General features: G+C 46.0%; 28 non-coding genes across 28 annotated transcripts; 7 read left to right on the plus strand and 21 right to left on the minus strand.

Annotated features, from left to right (window-relative positions):
• Nucleotides 1-286: 286 nt before the first annotated feature.
• Nucleotides 287-358, minus strand: trnap-ugg (transfer RNA proline (anticodon UGG)). Its single transcript has one exon. It is a non-coding gene; the product is annotated as a tRNA-Pro (tRNA).
• Nucleotides 359-494: 136 nt separating this feature from the next.
• trnar-ccg (transfer RNA arginine (anticodon CCG)) lies at nucleotides 495-567 on the plus strand. Its single transcript has one exon. It is a non-coding gene; the product is annotated as a tRNA-Arg (tRNA).
• A 1,346-nt stretch (nucleotides 568-1,913) lies between these two features.
• On the minus strand, nucleotides 1,914-1,985 carry trnap-cgg (transfer RNA proline (anticodon CGG)). The gene has a single exon. It is a non-coding gene; the product is annotated as a tRNA-Pro (tRNA).
• Nucleotides 1,986-2,291: 306 nt separating this feature from the next.
• Nucleotides 2,292-2,363, minus strand: trnap-ugg (transfer RNA proline (anticodon UGG)). Its single transcript has one exon. It is a non-coding gene; the product is annotated as a tRNA-Pro (tRNA).
• Nucleotides 2,364-2,674: 311 nt separating this feature from the next.
• Nucleotides 2,675-2,746, minus strand: trnap-ugg (transfer RNA proline (anticodon UGG)). The gene has a single exon. It is a non-coding gene; the product is annotated as a tRNA-Pro (tRNA).
• Nucleotides 2,747-2,882: 136 nt separating this feature from the next.
• On the plus strand, nucleotides 2,883-2,955 carry trnar-ccg (transfer RNA arginine (anticodon CCG)). Its single transcript has one exon. It is a non-coding gene; the product is annotated as a tRNA-Arg (tRNA).
• A 618-nt stretch (nucleotides 2,956-3,573) lies between these two features.
• On the minus strand, nucleotides 3,574-3,645 carry trnap-agg (transfer RNA proline (anticodon AGG)). Its single transcript has one exon. It is a non-coding gene; the product is annotated as a tRNA-Pro (tRNA).
• A 656-nt stretch (nucleotides 3,646-4,301) lies between these two features.
• Nucleotides 4,302-4,373, minus strand: trnap-cgg (transfer RNA proline (anticodon CGG)). Its single transcript has one exon. It is a non-coding gene; the product is annotated as a tRNA-Pro (tRNA).
• A 306-nt stretch (nucleotides 4,374-4,679) lies between these two features.
• trnap-ugg (transfer RNA proline (anticodon UGG)) lies at nucleotides 4,680-4,751 on the minus strand. The gene has a single exon. It is a non-coding gene; the product is annotated as a tRNA-Pro (tRNA).
• Nucleotides 4,752-5,062: 311 nt separating this feature from the next.
• On the minus strand, nucleotides 5,063-5,134 carry trnap-ugg (transfer RNA proline (anticodon UGG)). Its single transcript has one exon. It is a non-coding gene; the product is annotated as a tRNA-Pro (tRNA).
• A 136-nt stretch (nucleotides 5,135-5,270) lies between these two features.
• On the plus strand, nucleotides 5,271-5,343 carry trnaq-cug (transfer RNA glutamine (anticodon CUG)). Its single transcript has one exon. It is a non-coding gene; the product is annotated as a tRNA-Gln (tRNA).
• Nucleotides 5,344-5,723: 380 nt separating this feature from the next.
• On the minus strand, nucleotides 5,724-5,795 carry trnap-ugg (transfer RNA proline (anticodon UGG)). The gene has a single exon. It is a non-coding gene; the product is annotated as a tRNA-Pro (tRNA).
• A 311-nt stretch (nucleotides 5,796-6,106) lies between these two features.
• On the minus strand, nucleotides 6,107-6,178 carry trnap-ugg (transfer RNA proline (anticodon UGG)). Its single transcript has one exon. It is a non-coding gene; the product is annotated as a tRNA-Pro (tRNA).
• Nucleotides 6,179-6,314: 136 nt separating this feature from the next.
• trnar-ccg (transfer RNA arginine (anticodon CCG)) lies at nucleotides 6,315-6,387 on the plus strand. The gene has a single exon. It is a non-coding gene; the product is annotated as a tRNA-Arg (tRNA).
• Nucleotides 6,388-7,068: 681 nt separating this feature from the next.
• On the minus strand, nucleotides 7,069-7,140 carry trnap-cgg (transfer RNA proline (anticodon CGG)). Its single transcript has one exon. It is a non-coding gene; the product is annotated as a tRNA-Pro (tRNA).
• Nucleotides 7,141-7,446: 306 nt separating this feature from the next.
• Nucleotides 7,447-7,518, minus strand: trnap-ugg (transfer RNA proline (anticodon UGG)). Its single transcript has one exon. It is a non-coding gene; the product is annotated as a tRNA-Pro (tRNA).
• A 311-nt stretch (nucleotides 7,519-7,829) lies between these two features.
• Nucleotides 7,830-7,901, minus strand: trnap-ugg (transfer RNA proline (anticodon UGG)). Its single transcript has one exon. It is a non-coding gene; the product is annotated as a tRNA-Pro (tRNA).
• A 136-nt stretch (nucleotides 7,902-8,037) lies between these two features.
• trnar-ccg (transfer RNA arginine (anticodon CCG)) lies at nucleotides 8,038-8,110 on the plus strand. The gene has a single exon. It is a non-coding gene; the product is annotated as a tRNA-Arg (tRNA).
• Nucleotides 8,111-9,370: 1,260 nt separating this feature from the next.
• Nucleotides 9,371-9,442, minus strand: trnap-agg (transfer RNA proline (anticodon AGG)). The gene has a single exon. It is a non-coding gene; the product is annotated as a tRNA-Pro (tRNA).
• A 656-nt stretch (nucleotides 9,443-10,098) lies between these two features.
• trnap-ugg (transfer RNA proline (anticodon UGG)) lies at nucleotides 10,099-10,170 on the minus strand. The gene has a single exon. It is a non-coding gene; the product is annotated as a tRNA-Pro (tRNA).
• A 306-nt stretch (nucleotides 10,171-10,476) lies between these two features.
• trnap-ugg (transfer RNA proline (anticodon UGG)) lies at nucleotides 10,477-10,548 on the minus strand. The gene has a single exon. It is a non-coding gene; the product is annotated as a tRNA-Pro (tRNA).
• Nucleotides 10,549-10,859: 311 nt separating this feature from the next.
• Nucleotides 10,860-10,931, minus strand: trnap-ugg (transfer RNA proline (anticodon UGG)). Its single transcript has one exon. It is a non-coding gene; the product is annotated as a tRNA-Pro (tRNA).
• A 136-nt stretch (nucleotides 10,932-11,067) lies between these two features.
• trnar-ccg (transfer RNA arginine (anticodon CCG)) lies at nucleotides 11,068-11,140 on the plus strand. Its single transcript has one exon. It is a non-coding gene; the product is annotated as a tRNA-Arg (tRNA).
• A 619-nt stretch (nucleotides 11,141-11,759) lies between these two features.
• On the minus strand, nucleotides 11,760-11,831 carry trnap-agg (transfer RNA proline (anticodon AGG)). The gene has a single exon. It is a non-coding gene; the product is annotated as a tRNA-Pro (tRNA).
• Nucleotides 11,832-12,487: 656 nt separating this feature from the next.
• On the minus strand, nucleotides 12,488-12,559 carry trnap-cgg (transfer RNA proline (anticodon CGG)). Its single transcript has one exon. It is a non-coding gene; the product is annotated as a tRNA-Pro (tRNA).
• A 306-nt stretch (nucleotides 12,560-12,865) lies between these two features.
• trnap-ugg (transfer RNA proline (anticodon UGG)) lies at nucleotides 12,866-12,937 on the minus strand. The gene has a single exon. It is a non-coding gene; the product is annotated as a tRNA-Pro (tRNA).
• Nucleotides 12,938-13,248: 311 nt separating this feature from the next.
• On the minus strand, nucleotides 13,249-13,320 carry trnap-ugg (transfer RNA proline (anticodon UGG)). The gene has a single exon. It is a non-coding gene; the product is annotated as a tRNA-Pro (tRNA).
• Nucleotides 13,321-13,456: 136 nt separating this feature from the next.
• On the plus strand, nucleotides 13,457-13,529 carry trnar-ccg (transfer RNA arginine (anticodon CCG)). The gene has a single exon. It is a non-coding gene; the product is annotated as a tRNA-Arg (tRNA).
• Nucleotides 13,530-14,722: the final 1,193 nt, after the last annotated feature.

Consider the following 14,722-nt stretch of genomic DNA (forward strand, 5'->3'; position numbering starts at 1 on the left):
CGTCGAAAGCAAATCTTTCGGGGGGGCGCCACAAACGGAACCCGACCTGGCGTCGAGATACCAAAGTGTAGTTGTTTGAGCAGCAGAAACCACTTGAAGTCATATTACAGATCAAAGGCAAAGCTTAGCAGACAAATTACCGCTTGTCATCTGGCTGAATCTTGGCTCTGTTGTAGTACAGATGAGAACTCAAGCAGCAGTAAGGATTTCAAAACCACGACAGTTTTGAGTTTGGCTCAGTGCTGCAAAAGGATGGAGCCAGCTGGCTGCTTGTTCCGAAGTTGCTGGGCTCGTCCGGGATTTGAACCCGGGACCTCTCGCACCCAAAGCGAGAATCATACCCCTAGACCAACGAGCCTCGTCGAAAGCAAATCTTTCGGGGGGGCGCCACAAACGGAACCCGACCTGGCGTCGAGATACCAAAGTGTAGTTGTTTGAGCAGCAGAAACCACTTGAAGTCATATTACAGATCAAAGGCAAAGCTTAGCAGACAAGGCCCAGTGGCCTAATGGATAAGGCATCAGCCTCCGGAGCTGGAGATTGTGGGTTCAAGTCCCACCTGGGTCGTCATTAATGGGCTACATTTAAGGTGGCCGTTCGACAAATTCAAGGATGGTTTGTTCAAAGCAAGCCTGTAGCCATGATGACCGCAAGATCTGAATTAGCATAGAACAGACAAACTTCTGATAGCTGTGCTGGGTTTTTGTGTGCGTCACTCTGTTCTGTCCTGCCCGTGCATGTGCCCTATCAGGCTGAAATTACACAAAGCAACCTGCGCAAGAGGCCCAGTGGCTTAATGGGAAAAGGCCGCTTTTTGCTGTTGCACCAGACCTACAACGAAGGCTTTGCGTACGAAAGCAGAGAGGCACAAAATGCTGCAAAAAGTCAATGATAATTTGTTCAAAGAAACTCCACAGAGCAACAAGTATACCTGTGCTTAGCGTTTCTGCAAAAGAGCCACGGTAATTCAATTAGGAGCGATATAAAATGGTTTGAATCCCACTACGGCATCTACAGGCCTGCAAAAACTTCAATTTGGCCGATGCATCAGCCTCTGATGCTGCAGAACGTGACGTCAAGTACTATGTGGCTTGCAGTAAAATGGCCAGATATGAAGTGGTTGATAGAGAAAAGCAGCAACAGCAAAAAGAGTCAGAGAACCCTTGAACTCATACTAAAGGTGAGAGAGCTCGTCCGGGATTTGAACCCGGGACCTCTCGCACCCTAAGCGAGAATCATACCCCTAGACCAACGAGCCTGGCTGATGTGTCTCAGACTACGTGCGTACACTTGTACAGTCGCCGAACCCTGGCTTCTAACAGAATGAGCAGGCACTAGTTTTAATAGAAAGCGTTTGTCGTTAGGGAGCCGTACTCCCTGGCATGCAGCGATTCTGAGTACGTTCTGCCAAGGAAATAAACACTTGCCATCTGGCTGAATTACAGTTAGTAATTAGTAAATAGTACAGTAATATACATTTTAATTAGTATTATTTAACTCATACCAAATCTTTTTTTGATTATTTTTTGATATATCTTTCTTTTTTTATTGTGTATATATATATCGTCTGTTTGTATATCTTTAATTGTATTTTACAGAGTTGTTTACAAGTTCTGGTTGTATTATTGTTGTAATGTTTTACCCTTTTCTCTAGTTTTAGGCCTAATAACATCTGGCAAAGGCACTACCGATGAAACCTAACCTTGGGGCTAATTTGGGTACACCTACATTAATGAATGTTGATTCATGTACTCTGTCCCTTTTCTAAATAAATAAATAAATCAAATCTGGGCTAAGTTATAGGACAGATGACCACGAGCAGCAGCAAGGATTTGAGCAGACCACAACAGTTTTGAGTTCGGCTCAGTGCTGCAAAGGAATGAGCCAACTGGCTGAATCGCTCTGAAACTGCTGGGCTCGTCCGGGATTTGAACCCAGGACCTCTCGCACCCGAAGCGAGAATCATACCCCTAGACCAACGAGCCTGATTAATGAAAATTTGGGCTACTTGCATACACTTGTACAGTCACTGAACGCTGGCCTTTAACAGAATGGGCAGGCACTAGTTTTAATGCAAAACGTTTGTCGTTAGGGAGCCGTACTCCCTGGCAGGCAGCGATTGTGAGTATGTTCTGTGAAGGAAATAAACACTTGTCATCTGGCTGACTTTTGGCTAAATTGTAGTACCGATGAAGACAAACAGCCTTAAGGATTTCAAAAGCACAGCAGTTTTGAGTTTGGCTCAGCGCTCCAAAGGACGGAGCCAACAGGGTGCTCCTGCTGAGACTGCTGGGCTCGTCCGGGATTTAAACCCGGGACCTCTCGCACCCAAAGCGAGAATCATACCCCTAGACCAACGAGCCTGGCTGCTAAAGGCATCGGGCTACTTGCGTACACTTGTACAGTCGCCGAACGCTGGCCTCTAACAGAATGGGCGGGCACTAGTTTTAATAGAAAGCGTTTGTCGTTAGGAAGCCGCACTCCCTGGCAGGCAGCGATTCAGAGTACGTTCTGTGCAAGGAAATTACCGCTTGTCATCTGGCTGAATCTTGGCTCTGTTGTAGTACAGATGAGAACTCAAGCAGCAGTAAGGATTTCAAAACCACGACAGTTTTGAGTTTGGCTCAGTGCTGCAAAAGGATGGAGCCAGCTGGCTGCTTGTTCCGAAGTTGCTGGGCTCGTCCGGGATTTGAACCCGGGACCTCTCGCACCCAAAGCGAGAATCATACCCCTAGACCAACGAGCCTCGTCGAAAGCAAATCTTTCGGGGGGGCGCCACAAACGGAACCCGACCTGGCGTCGAGATACCAAAGTGTAGTTGTTTGAGCAGCAGAAACCACTTGAAGTCATATTACAGATCAAAGGCAAAGCTTAGCAGACAAGGCCCAGTGGCCTAATGGATAAGGCATCAGCCTCCGGAGCTGGAGATTGTGGGTTCAAGTCCCACCTGGGTTGTCATTAATGGGCTACATTTAAGGTGGCCGTTCGACAAATTCAAGGATGGTTTGTTCAAAGCAAGCCTGTAGCCATGATGACCGCAAGATCTGAATTAGCATAGAACAGACAAACTTCTGATAGCTGTGCTGGGTTTTTGTGTGCGTCACTCTGTTCTGTCCTGCCCGTGCATGTGCCCTATCAGGCTGAAATTACACAAAGCAACCTGCGCAAGAGGCCCAGTGGCTTAATGGGAAAAGGCCGCTTTTTGCTGTTGCACCAGACCAACAACGAAGGCTTTGCGTACGAAAGCAGAGAGGCACAAAATGCTGCAAAAGTCAATGATAATTTGTTCAAAGAAACTCCACAGAGCAACAAGTATACCTGTGCTTAGCGTTTCTGCAAAAGAGCCACGGTAATTCAATTAGGAGCGATATAAAATGGTTTGAATCCCACTACGGCATCTACAGGCCTGCAAAAACTTCAATTTGGCCGATGCATCAGCCTCTGATGCTGCAGAACGTGACGTCAAGTACTATGTGGCTTGCAGTAAAATGGCCAGATATGAAGTGGTTGATAGAAAAAAGCAGCAACAGCAAAAAGAGTCAGAGAACCCTTGAACTCATACTAAAGGTGAGAGGGCTCGTCCGGGATTTGAACCCGGGACCTCTCGCACCCTAAGCGAGAATCATACCCCTAGACCAACGAGCCTGGCGGGTGAAGTCTCAGACTACGTGCGTACACTTGTACAGTCGCCGAACCCTGGCTTCTAACAGAATGAGCAGGCACTAGTTTTAATAGAAAGCGTTTGTCGTTAGGGAGCCGTACTCCCTGGCATGCAGCGATTCTGAGTACGTTCTGCCAAGGAAATAAACACTTGCTATCTGGCTGAATTACAGTTAGTAATTAGTAAATAGTGCAGTAATATACATTTTAATTAGTATTATTTAACTCATACCAAATCTTTTTTTGATTATTTTTTTATATATCTTTCTTTTTTTATTGTGTATATATATATCGTCTGTTTGTATATCTTTAATTGTATTTTACAGAGTTGTTTACAAGTTCTGGTTGTATTATTGTTGTAATGTTTTACCCTTTTCTCTAGTTTTAGGCCTAATAACATCTGGCAAAGGCACTACCGATGAAACCTAACCTTGGGGCTAATTTGGGTACACCTACATTAATGAATGTTGATTCATGTACTCTGTCCCTTTTCTAAATAAATAAATAAATCAAATCTGGGCTAAGTTATAGGACAGATGAACACGAGCAGCAGCAAGGATTTGAGCAGACCACAACAGTTTTGAGTTCGGCTCAGTGCTGCAAAGGAATGAGCCAACTGGCTGAATCGCTCTGAAACTGCTGGGCTCGTCCGGGATTTGAACCCGGGACCTCTCGCACCCGAAGCGAGAATCATACCCCTAGACCAACGAGCCTGATTAATGAAGATTTGGGCTACTTGCATACACTTGTACAGTCACTGAACGCTGGCCTTTAACAGAATGGGCAGGCACTAGTTTTAATGCAAAACGTTTGTCGTTAGGGAGCCGTACTCCCTGGCAGGCAGCGATTGTGAGTATGTTCTGTGAAGGAAATAAACACTTGTCATCTGGCTGACTTTTGGCTAAATTGTAGTACCGATGAAGACAAACAGCCTTAAGGATTTCAAAAGCACAGCAGTTTTGAGTTTGGCTCAGCGCTCCAAAGGACGGAGCCAACAGGCTGCTCCTGCTGAGACTGCTGGGCTCGTCCGGGATTTAAACCCGGGACCTCTCGCACCCAAAGCGAGAATCATACCCCTAGACCAACGAGCCTGGCTGCTAAAGGCATCGGGCTACTTGCGTACACTTGTACAGTCGCCGAACGCTGGCCTCTAACAGAATGGGCGGGCACTAGTTTTAATAGAAAGCGTTTGTCGTTAGGAAGCCGCACTCCCTGGCAGGCAGCGATTCAGAGTACGTTCTGTGCAAGGAAATAACCGCTTGTCATCTGGCTGAATCTTGGCTCTGTTGTAGTACAGATGAGAACTCAAGCAGCAGTAAGGATTTCAAAACCACGACAGTTTTGAGTTTGGCTCAGTGCTGCAAAAGGATGGAGCCAACTGGCTGCTTGTTCCGAAGCTGCTGGGCTCGTCCGGGATTTGAACCCGGGACCTCTCGCACCCAAAGCGAGAATCATACCCCTAGACCAACGAGCCTCGTCGAAAGCAAATCTTTCGGGGGGGCGCCACAAACGGAACCCGACCTGGCGTCGAGATACCAAAGTGTAGTTGTTTGAGCAGCAGAAACCACTTGAAGTCATATTACAGATCAAAGGCAAAGCTTAGCAGACAAGGCCCAGTGGCCTAATGGATAAGGCATCAGCCTCTGGAGCTGGAGATTGTGGGTTCAAGTCCCACCTGGGTCGTCTTTAATGGGCTACATTTAAGGTGGCCGTTCGACAAATTCAAGGATGGTTTGTTCAAAGCAAGCCTGTGACCGCAAGATCTGAATTAGCATAGAACAGACAAACTTCTGATAGCTGTGCTGGGTTTTTGTGTGCGTCACTCTGTTCTGTCCTGCCCGTGCATGTGCCCTATCAGGCTGAAATTACACAAAGCACCCTGCGCAAGAGGCCCAGTGGCTTTACTAATTACAGTTAGTAATTAGTAAATAGTACAATAATATACATTTTAATTAGTATTATTTAACTCATACCAAATCTTTTTTTGATTATTTTTTGATATATCTTTGATATATCAGCGCTCCAAAGGACGGAGCCAACAGGCTGCTCCTGCTGAGACTGCTGGGCTCGTCCGGGATTTAAACCCGGGACCTCTCGCACCCAAAGCGAGAATCATACCCCTAGACCAACGAGCCTGGCTGCTAAACGCATCGGGCTACTTGCGTACACTTGTACAGTCGCCGAACGCTGGCCTCTAACAGAATGGGCGGGCACTAGTTTTAATAGAAAGCGTTTGTCGTTAGGAAGCCGCACTCCCTGGCAGGCAGCGATTCAGAGTACGTTCTGTGCAAGGAAATAACCGCTTGTCATCTGGCTGAATCTTGGCTCTGTTGTAGTACAGATGAGAACTCACGCAGCAGTAAGGATTTCAAAACCACGACAGTTTTGAGTTTGGCTCAGTGCTGCAAAAGGATGGAGCCAACTGGCTGCTTGTTCCGAAGCTGCTGGGCTCGTCCGGGATTTGAACCCGGGACCTCTCGCACCCAAAGCGAGAATCATACCCCTAGACCAACGAGCCTCGTCGAAAGCAAATCTTTCGGGGGGGCGCCACAAACGGAACCCGACCTGGCGTCGAGATACCAAAGTGTAGTTGTTTGAGCAGCAGAAACCACTTGAAGTCATATTACAGATCAAAGGCAAAGCTTAGCAGACAAGGCCCAGTGGCCTAATGGATAAGGCATCAGCCTCCGGAGCTGGAGATTGTGGGTTCAAGTCCCACCTGGGTCGTCTTTAATGGGCTACATTTAAGGTGGCCGTTCGACAAATTCAAGGATGGTTTGTTCAAAGCAAGCCTGTGACCGCAAGATCTGAATTAGCATAGAACAGACAAACTTCTGATAGCTGTGCTGGGTTTTTGTGTGCGCCGTACTCCCTGGCATGCAGCGATTCTGAGTACGTTCTGCCAAGGAAATAAACACTTGCCATCTGGCTGAATTACAGTTAGTAATTAGTAAATAGTACAATAATATACATTTTAATTAGTATTATTTAACTCATACCAAATCTTTTTTTGATTATTTTTTGATATATCTTTCTTTTTTTATTGTGTATATATATATCGTCTGTTTGTATATCTTTAATTGTATTTTACAGAGTTGTTTACAAGTTCTGGTTGTATTATTGTTGTAATGTTTTACCCTTTTCTCTAGTTTTAGGCCTAATAACATCTGGCAAAGGCACTACCGATGAAACCTAACCTTGGGGCTAATTTGGGTACACCTACATTAATGAATGTTGATTCATGTACTCTGTCCCTTTTCTAAATAAATAAATAAATCAAATCTGGGCTAAGTTATAGGACAGATGACCACGAGCAGCAGCAAGGATTTGAGCAGACCACAACAGTTTTGAGTTCGGCTCAGTGCTGCAAAGGAATGAGCCAACTGGCTGAATCGCTCTGAAACTGCTGGGCTCGTCCGGGATTTGAACCCGGGACCTCTCGCACCCGAAGCGAGAATCATACCCCTAGACCAACGAGCCTGATTAATGAAAATTTGGGCTACTTGCATACACTTGTACAGTCACTGAACGCTGGCCTTTAACAGAATGGGCAGGCACTAGTTTTAATGCAAAACGTTTGTCGTTAGGGAGCCGTACTCCCTGGCAGGCAGTGATTGTGAGTATGTTCTGTGAAGGAAATAAACACTTGTCATCTGGCTGACTATTGGCTAAATTGTAGTACCGATGAAGACAAACAGCCTTAAGGATTTCAAAAGCACAGCAGTTTTGAGTTTGGCTCAGCGCTCCAAAGGACGGAGCCAACAGGTTGCTCCTGCTGAGAATGCTGGGTTCGTCCGGGATTTAAACCCGGGACCTCTCGCACCCAAAGCGAGAATCATACCCCTAGACCAACGAGCCTGGCTGCTAAAGGCATCGGGCTACTTGCGTACACTTGTACAGTCGCCGAACGCTGGCCTCTAACAGAATGGGCGGGCACTAGTTTTAATAGAAAGCGTTTGTCGTTAGGAAGCCGCACTCCCTGGCAGGCAGCGATTCAGAGTACGTTCTGTGCAAGGAAATTACCGCTTGTCATCTGGCTGAATCTTGGCTCTGTTGTAGTACAGATGAGAACTCAAGCAGCAGTAAGGATTTCAAAACCACGACAGTTTTGAGTTTGGCTCAGTGCTGCAAAAGGATGGAGCCAGCTGGCTGCTTGTTCCGAAGTTGCTGGGCTCGTCCGGGATTTGAACCCGGGACCTCTCGCACCCAAAGCGAGAATCATACCCCTAGACCAACGAGCCTCGTCAAAAGCAAATCTTTCGGGGGGGCGCCACAAACGGAACCCGACCTGGCGTCGAGATACCAAAGTGTAGTTGTTTGAGCAGCAGAAACCACTTGAAGTCATATTACAGATCAAAGGCAAAGCTTAGCAGACAAGGCCCAGTGGCCTAATGGATAAGGCATCAGCCTCCGGAGCTGGAGATTGTGGGTTCAAGTCCCACCTGGGTCGTCATTAATGGGCTACATTTAAGGTGGCTGTTCGACAAATTCAAGGATGGTTTGTTCAAAGCAAGCCTGTAGCCATGATGACCGCAAGATCTGAATTAGCATAGAACAGACAAACTTCTGATAGCTGTGCTGGGTTTTTGTGTGCGTCACTCTGTTCTGTCCTGCCCGTGCATGTGCCCTATCAGGCTGAAATTACACAAAGCAACCTGCGCAAGAGGCCCAGTGGCTTAATGGGAAAAGGCCGCTTTTTGCTGTTGCACCAGACCTACAACGAAGGCTTTGTGTACGAAAGCAGAGAGGCACAAAATGCTGCAAAAAGTCAATGATAATTTGTTCAAAGAAACTCCACAGAGCAACAAGTATACCTGTGCTTAGCGTTTCTGCAAAAGAGCCACGGTAATTCAATTAGGAGCGATATAAAATGGTTTGAATCCCACTACGGCATCTACAGGCCTGCAAAAACTTCAATTTGGCCGATGCATCAGCCTCTGATGCTGCAGAACGTGACGTCAAGTACTATGTGGCTTGCAGTAAAATGGCCAGATATGATTAATGGGCTACATTTAAGGTGGCCGTTCGACAAATTCAAGGATGGTTTGTTCAAAGCAAGCCTGTAGCCATGATGACCGCAAGATCTGAATTACTGGGTCGTCTTTAATGGGCTACATTTAAGGTGGCCGTTCGACAAATTCAAGGATGGTTTGTTCAAAGCAAGCCTGTGACCGCAAGATCTGAATTAGCATAGAACAGACAAACTTCTGATAGCTGTGCTGGGTTTTTGTGTGCGTCACTCTGTTCTGTCCTGCCCGTGCATGTGCCCTATCAGGCTGAAATTACACAAAGCACCCTGCGCAAGAGGCCCAGTGGCTTAATGGGAAAAGGCCGCTTTTTGCTGTTGCACCAGACCTACAACGAAGGCTTTGCGTACGAAAGCAGAGAGGCACAAAATGCTGCAAAAAGTCAATGATAATTTGTTCAAAGAAACTCCACAGAGCAACAAGTATACCTGTGCTTAGCGTTTCTGCAAAAGAGCCACGGTAATTCAATTAGGAGCGATATAAAATGGTTTGAATCCCACTACGGCATCTACAGGCCTGCAAAAACTTCAATTTGGCCGATGCATCAGCCTCTGATGCTGCAGAACGTGACGTCAAGTACTATGTGGCTTGCAGTAAAATGGCCAGATATGAAGTGGTTGATAGAGAAAAGCAGCAACAGCAAAAAGAGTCAGAGAACCCTTGAACTCATACTAAAGGTGAGAGGGCTCGTCCGGGATTTGAACCCGGGACCTCTCGCACCCTAAGCGAGAATCATACCCCTAGACCAACGAGCCTGGCTGATGAAGTCTCAGACTACGTGCGTACACTTGTACAGTCGCCGAACCCTGGCTTCTAACAGAATGAGCAGGCACTAGTTTTAATAGAAAGCGTTTGTCGTTAGGGAGCCGTACTCCCTGGCATGCAGCGATTCTGAGTACGTTCTGCCAAGGAAATAAACACTTGCCATCTGGCTGAATTACAGTTAGTAATTAGTAAATAGTACAATAATATACATTTTAATTAGTATTATTTAACTCATACCAAATCTTTTTTTGATTATTTTTTGATATATCTTTCTTTTTTTATTGTGTATATATATATCGTCTGTTTGTATATCTTTAATTGTATTTTACAGAGTTGTTTACAAGTTCTGGTTGTATTATTGTTGTAATGTTTTACCCTTTTCTCTAGTTTTAGGCCTAATAACATCTGGCAAAGGCACTACCGATGAAACCTAACCTTGGGGCTAATTTGGGTACACCTACATTAATGAATGTTGATTCATGTACTCTGTCCCTTTTCTAAATAAATAAATAAATCAAATCTGGGCTAAGTTATAGGACAGATGACCACGAGCAGCAGCAAGGATTTGAGCAGACCACAACAGTTTTGAGTTCGGCTCAGTGCTGCAAAGGAATGAGCCAACTGGCTGAATCGCTCTGAAACTGCTGGGCTCGTCCGGGATTTGAACCCGGGACCTCTTGCACCCAAAGCGAGAATCATACCCCTAGACCAACGAGCCTGATTAATGAAAATTTGGGCTACTTGCATACACTTGTACAGTCACTGAACGCTGGCCTTTAACAGAATGGGCAGGCACTAGTTTTAATGCAAAACGTTTGTCGTTAGGGAGCCGTACTCCCTGGCAGGCAGCGATTGTGAGTATGTTCTGTGAAGGAAATAAACACTTGTCATCTGGCTGACTATTGGCTAAATTGTAGTACCGATGAAGACAAACAGCCTTAAGGATTTCAAAAGCACAGCAGTTTTGAGTTTGGCTCAGCGCTCCAAAGGACGGAGCCAACAGGTTGCTCCTGCTGAGACTGCTGGGCTCGTCCGGGATTTAAACCCGGGACCTCTCGCACCCAAAGCGAGAATCATACCCCTAGACCAACGAGCCTGGCTGCTAAAGGCATCGGGCTACTTGCGTACACTTGTACAGTCGCCGAACGCTGGCCTCTAACAGAATGGGCGGGCACTAGTTTTAATAGAAAGCGTTTGTCGTTAGGAAGCCGCACTCCCTGGCAGGCAGCGATTCAGAGTACGTTCTGTGCAAGGAAATTACCGCTTGTCATCTGGCTGAATCTTGGCTCTGTTGTAGTACAGATGAGAACTCAAGCAGCAGTAAGGATTTCAAAACCACGACAGTTTTGAGTTTGGCTCAGTGCTGCAAAAGGATGGAGCCAGCTGGCTGCTTGTTCCGAAGTTGCTGGGCTCGTCCGGGATTTGAACCCGGGACCTCTCGCACCCAAAGCGAGAATCATACCCCTAGACCAACGAGCCTCGCCGAAAGCAAATCTTTCGGGGGGGCGCCACAAACGGAACCCGACCTGGCGTCGAGATACCAAAGTGTAGTTGTTTGAGCAGCAGAAACCACTTTAAGTCATATTACAGATCAAAGGCAAAGCTTAGCAGACAAGGCCCAGTTGCCTAATGGATAAGGCATCAGCCTCCGGAGCTGGAGATTGTGGGTTCAAGTCCCACCTGGGGCATCATTAATGGGCTACATTTAAGGTGGCCGTTCGACAAATTCAAGGATGGTTTGTTCAAAGCAAACCTGTAGCCATGATGACCGCAAGATCTGAATTAGCATAGAACAGACAAACTTCTGATAGCTGTGCTGGGTTTTTGTGTGCGTCACTCTGTTCTGTCCTGCCCGTGCATGTGCCCTATCAGGCTGAAATTACACAAAGCAACCTGCGCAAGAGGCCCAGTGGCTTAATGGGAAAAGGCCGCTTTTTGCTGTTGCACCAGACCTACAACGAAGGCTTTGCGTACGAAAGCAGAGAGGCACAAAATGCTGCAAAAAGTCAATGATAATTTGTTCAAAGAAACTCCACAGAGCAACAAGTATACCTGTGCTTAGCGTTTCTGCAAAAGAGCCACGGTAATTCAATTAGGAGCGATATAAAATGGTTTGAATCCCACTACGGCATCTACAGGCCTGCAAAAACTTCAATTTGGCCGATGCATCAGCCTCTGATGCTGCAGAACGTGACGTCAAGTACTATGTGGCTTGCAGTAAAATGGCCAGATATGAAGTGGTTGATAGAGAAAAGCAGCAACAGCAAAAAGAGTCAGAGAACCCTTGAACTCATACTAAAGGTGAGAGGGCTCGTCCGGGATTTGAACCCGGGACCTCTCGCACCCTAAGCGAGAATCATACCCCTAGACCAACGAGCCTGGCTGATGAAGTCTCAGACTACGTGCGTACACTTGTACAGTCGCCGAACCCTGGCTTCTAACAGAATGAGCAGGCACTAGTTTTAATAGAAAGCGTTTGTCGTTAGGGAGCCGTACTCCCTGGCATGCAGCGATTCTGAGTACGTTCTGCCAAGGAAATAAACACTTGCCATCTGGCTGAATTACAGTTAGTAATTAGTAAATAGTACAGTAATATACATTTTAATTAGTATTATTTAACTCATACCAAATCTTTTTTTGATTATTTTTTGATATATCTTTCTTTTTTCATTGTGTATATATATATCGTCTGTTTGTATATCTTTAATTGTATTTTACAGAGTTGTTTACAAGTTCTGGTTGTATTATTGTTGTAATGTTTTACCCTTTTCTCTAGTTTTAGGCCTAATAACATCTGGCAAAGGCACTACCGATGAAACCTAACCTTGGGGCTAATTTGGGTACACCTACATTAATGAATGTTGATTCATGTACTCTGTCCCTTTTCTAAATAAATAAATAAATCAAATCTGGGCTAAGTTATAGGACAGATGACCACGAGCAGCAGCAAGGATTTGAGCAGACCACAACAGTTTTGAGTTCGGCTCAGTGCTGCAAAGGAATGAGCCAACTGGCTGAATCACTCTGAAACTGCTGGGCTCGTCCGGGATTTGAACCCGGGACCTCTCGCATCCGAAGCGAGAATCATACCCCTAGACCAACGAGCCTGATTAATGAAAATTTGGGCTACTTGCATACACTTGTACAGTCACTGAACGCTGGCCTTTAACAGAATGGGCAGGCACTAGTTTTAATGCAAAACGTTTGTCGTTAGGGAGCCGTACTCCCTGGCAGGCAGCGATTGTGAGTATGTTCTGTGAAGGAAATAAACACTTGTCATCTGGCTGACTATTGGCTAAATTGTAGTACCGATGAAGACAAACAGCCTTAAGGATTTCAAAAGCACAGCAGTTTTGAGTTTGGCTCAGCGCTCCAAAGGACGGAGCCAACAGGCTGCTCCCGCTGAGACTGCTGGGCTCGTCCGGGATTTAAACCCGGGACCTCTCGCACCCAAAGCAAGAATCATACCCCTAGACCAACGAGCCTGGCTGCTAAAGACATCGGGCTACTTGCGTACACTTGTACAGTCGCCGAACGCTGGCCTCTAACAGAATGGGCGGGCACTAGTTTTAATAGAAAGCGTTTGTCGTTAGGAAGCCGCACTCCCTGGCAGGCAGCGATTCAGAGTACGTTCTGTGCAAGGAAATAACCGCTTGTCATCTGGCTGAATCTTGGCTCTGTTGTAGTACAGATGAGAACTCAAGCAGCAGTAAGGATTTCAAAACCACGACAGTTTTGAGTTTGGCTCAGTGCTGCAAAAGGATGGAGCCAGCTGGCTGCTTGTTCCGAAGCTGCTGGGCTCGTCCGGGATTTGAACCCGGGACCTCTCGCACCCAAAGCGAGAATCATACCCCTAGACCAACGAGCCTCGTCGAAAGCAAATCTTTCGGGGGGGCGCCACAAACGGAACCCGACCTGGCGTCGAGATACCAAAGTGTAGTTGTTTGAGCAGCAGAAACCACTTGAAGTCATATTACAGATCAAAGGCAAAGCTTAGCAGACAAGGCCCAGTGGCCTAATGGATAAGGCATCAGCCTCCGGAGCTGGAGATTGTGGGTTCAAGTCCCACCTGGGTCGTCTTTAATGGGCTACATTTAAGGTGGCCGTTCGACAAATTCAAGGATGGTTTGTTCAAAGCAAGCCTGTAGCCATGATGACCGCAAGATCTGAATTAGCATAGAACAGACAAACTTCTGATAGCTGTGCTGGGTTTTTGTGTGCGTCACTCTGTTCTGTCCTGCCCGTGCATGTGCCCTATAAGGCTGAAATTACACAAAGCAACCTGCGCAAGAGGCCCAGTGGCTTAATGGGAAAAGGCCGCTTTTTGCTGTTGCACCAGACCTACAACGAAGGCTTTGTGTACGAAAGCAGAGAGGCACAAAATGCTGCAAAAAGTCAATGATAATTTGTTCAAAGAAACTCCACAGAGCAACAAGTATACCTGTGCTTAGCGTTTCTGCAAAAGAGCCACGGTAATTCAATTAGGAGCGATATAAAATGGTTTGAATCCCACTACGGCATCTACAGGCCTGCAAAAACTTCAATTTGGCCGATGCATCAGCCTCTGATGCTGCAGAACGTGACGTCAAGTACTATGTGGCTTGCAGTAAAATGGCCAGATATGAAGTGGTTGATAGAGAAAAGCAGCAACAGCAAAAAGAGTCAGAGAACCCTTGAACTCATACTAAAGGTGAGAGGGCTCATCCGGGATTTGAACCCGGGACCTCTCGCACCCTAAGCGAGAATCATACCCCTAGACCAACGAGCCTGGCTGATGAAGTCTCAGACTACGTGCGTACACTTGTACAGTCGCCGAACCCTGGCTTCTAACAGAATGAGCAGGCACTAGTTTTAATAGAAAGCGTTTGTCGTTAGGGAGCCGTACTCCCTGGCATGCAGCGATTCTGAGTACGTTCTGCCAAGGAAATAAACACTTGCCATCTGGCTGAATTACAGTTAGTAATTAGTAAATAGTACAGTAATATACATTTTAATTAGTATTATTTAACTCATACCAAATCTTTTTTTGATTATTTTTTGATATATCTTTCTTTTTTTATTGTGTATATATATATATCGTCTGTTTGTATATCTTTAATTGTATTTTACAGAGTTGTTTACAAGTTCTAGTTGTATTATTGTTGTAATGTTTTACCCTTTTCTCTAGTTTTAGGCCTAATAACATCTGGCAAAGGCACTACCGATGAAACCTAACCTTGGGGCTAATTTGGGTACACCTACATTAATGAATGTTGATTCATGTACTCTGT

This window comes from Rhinichthys klamathensis, unplaced genomic scaffold (assembly GCF_029890125.1).
Source record: "Rhinichthys klamathensis goyatoka isolate OS25496 unplaced genomic scaffold, OSU_Roscu_1.1 h1tg000223l_1, whole genome shotgun sequence".
Lineage (NCBI taxonomy): Eukaryota > Metazoa > Chordata > Actinopteri > Cypriniformes > Leuciscidae > Rhinichthys > Rhinichthys klamathensis.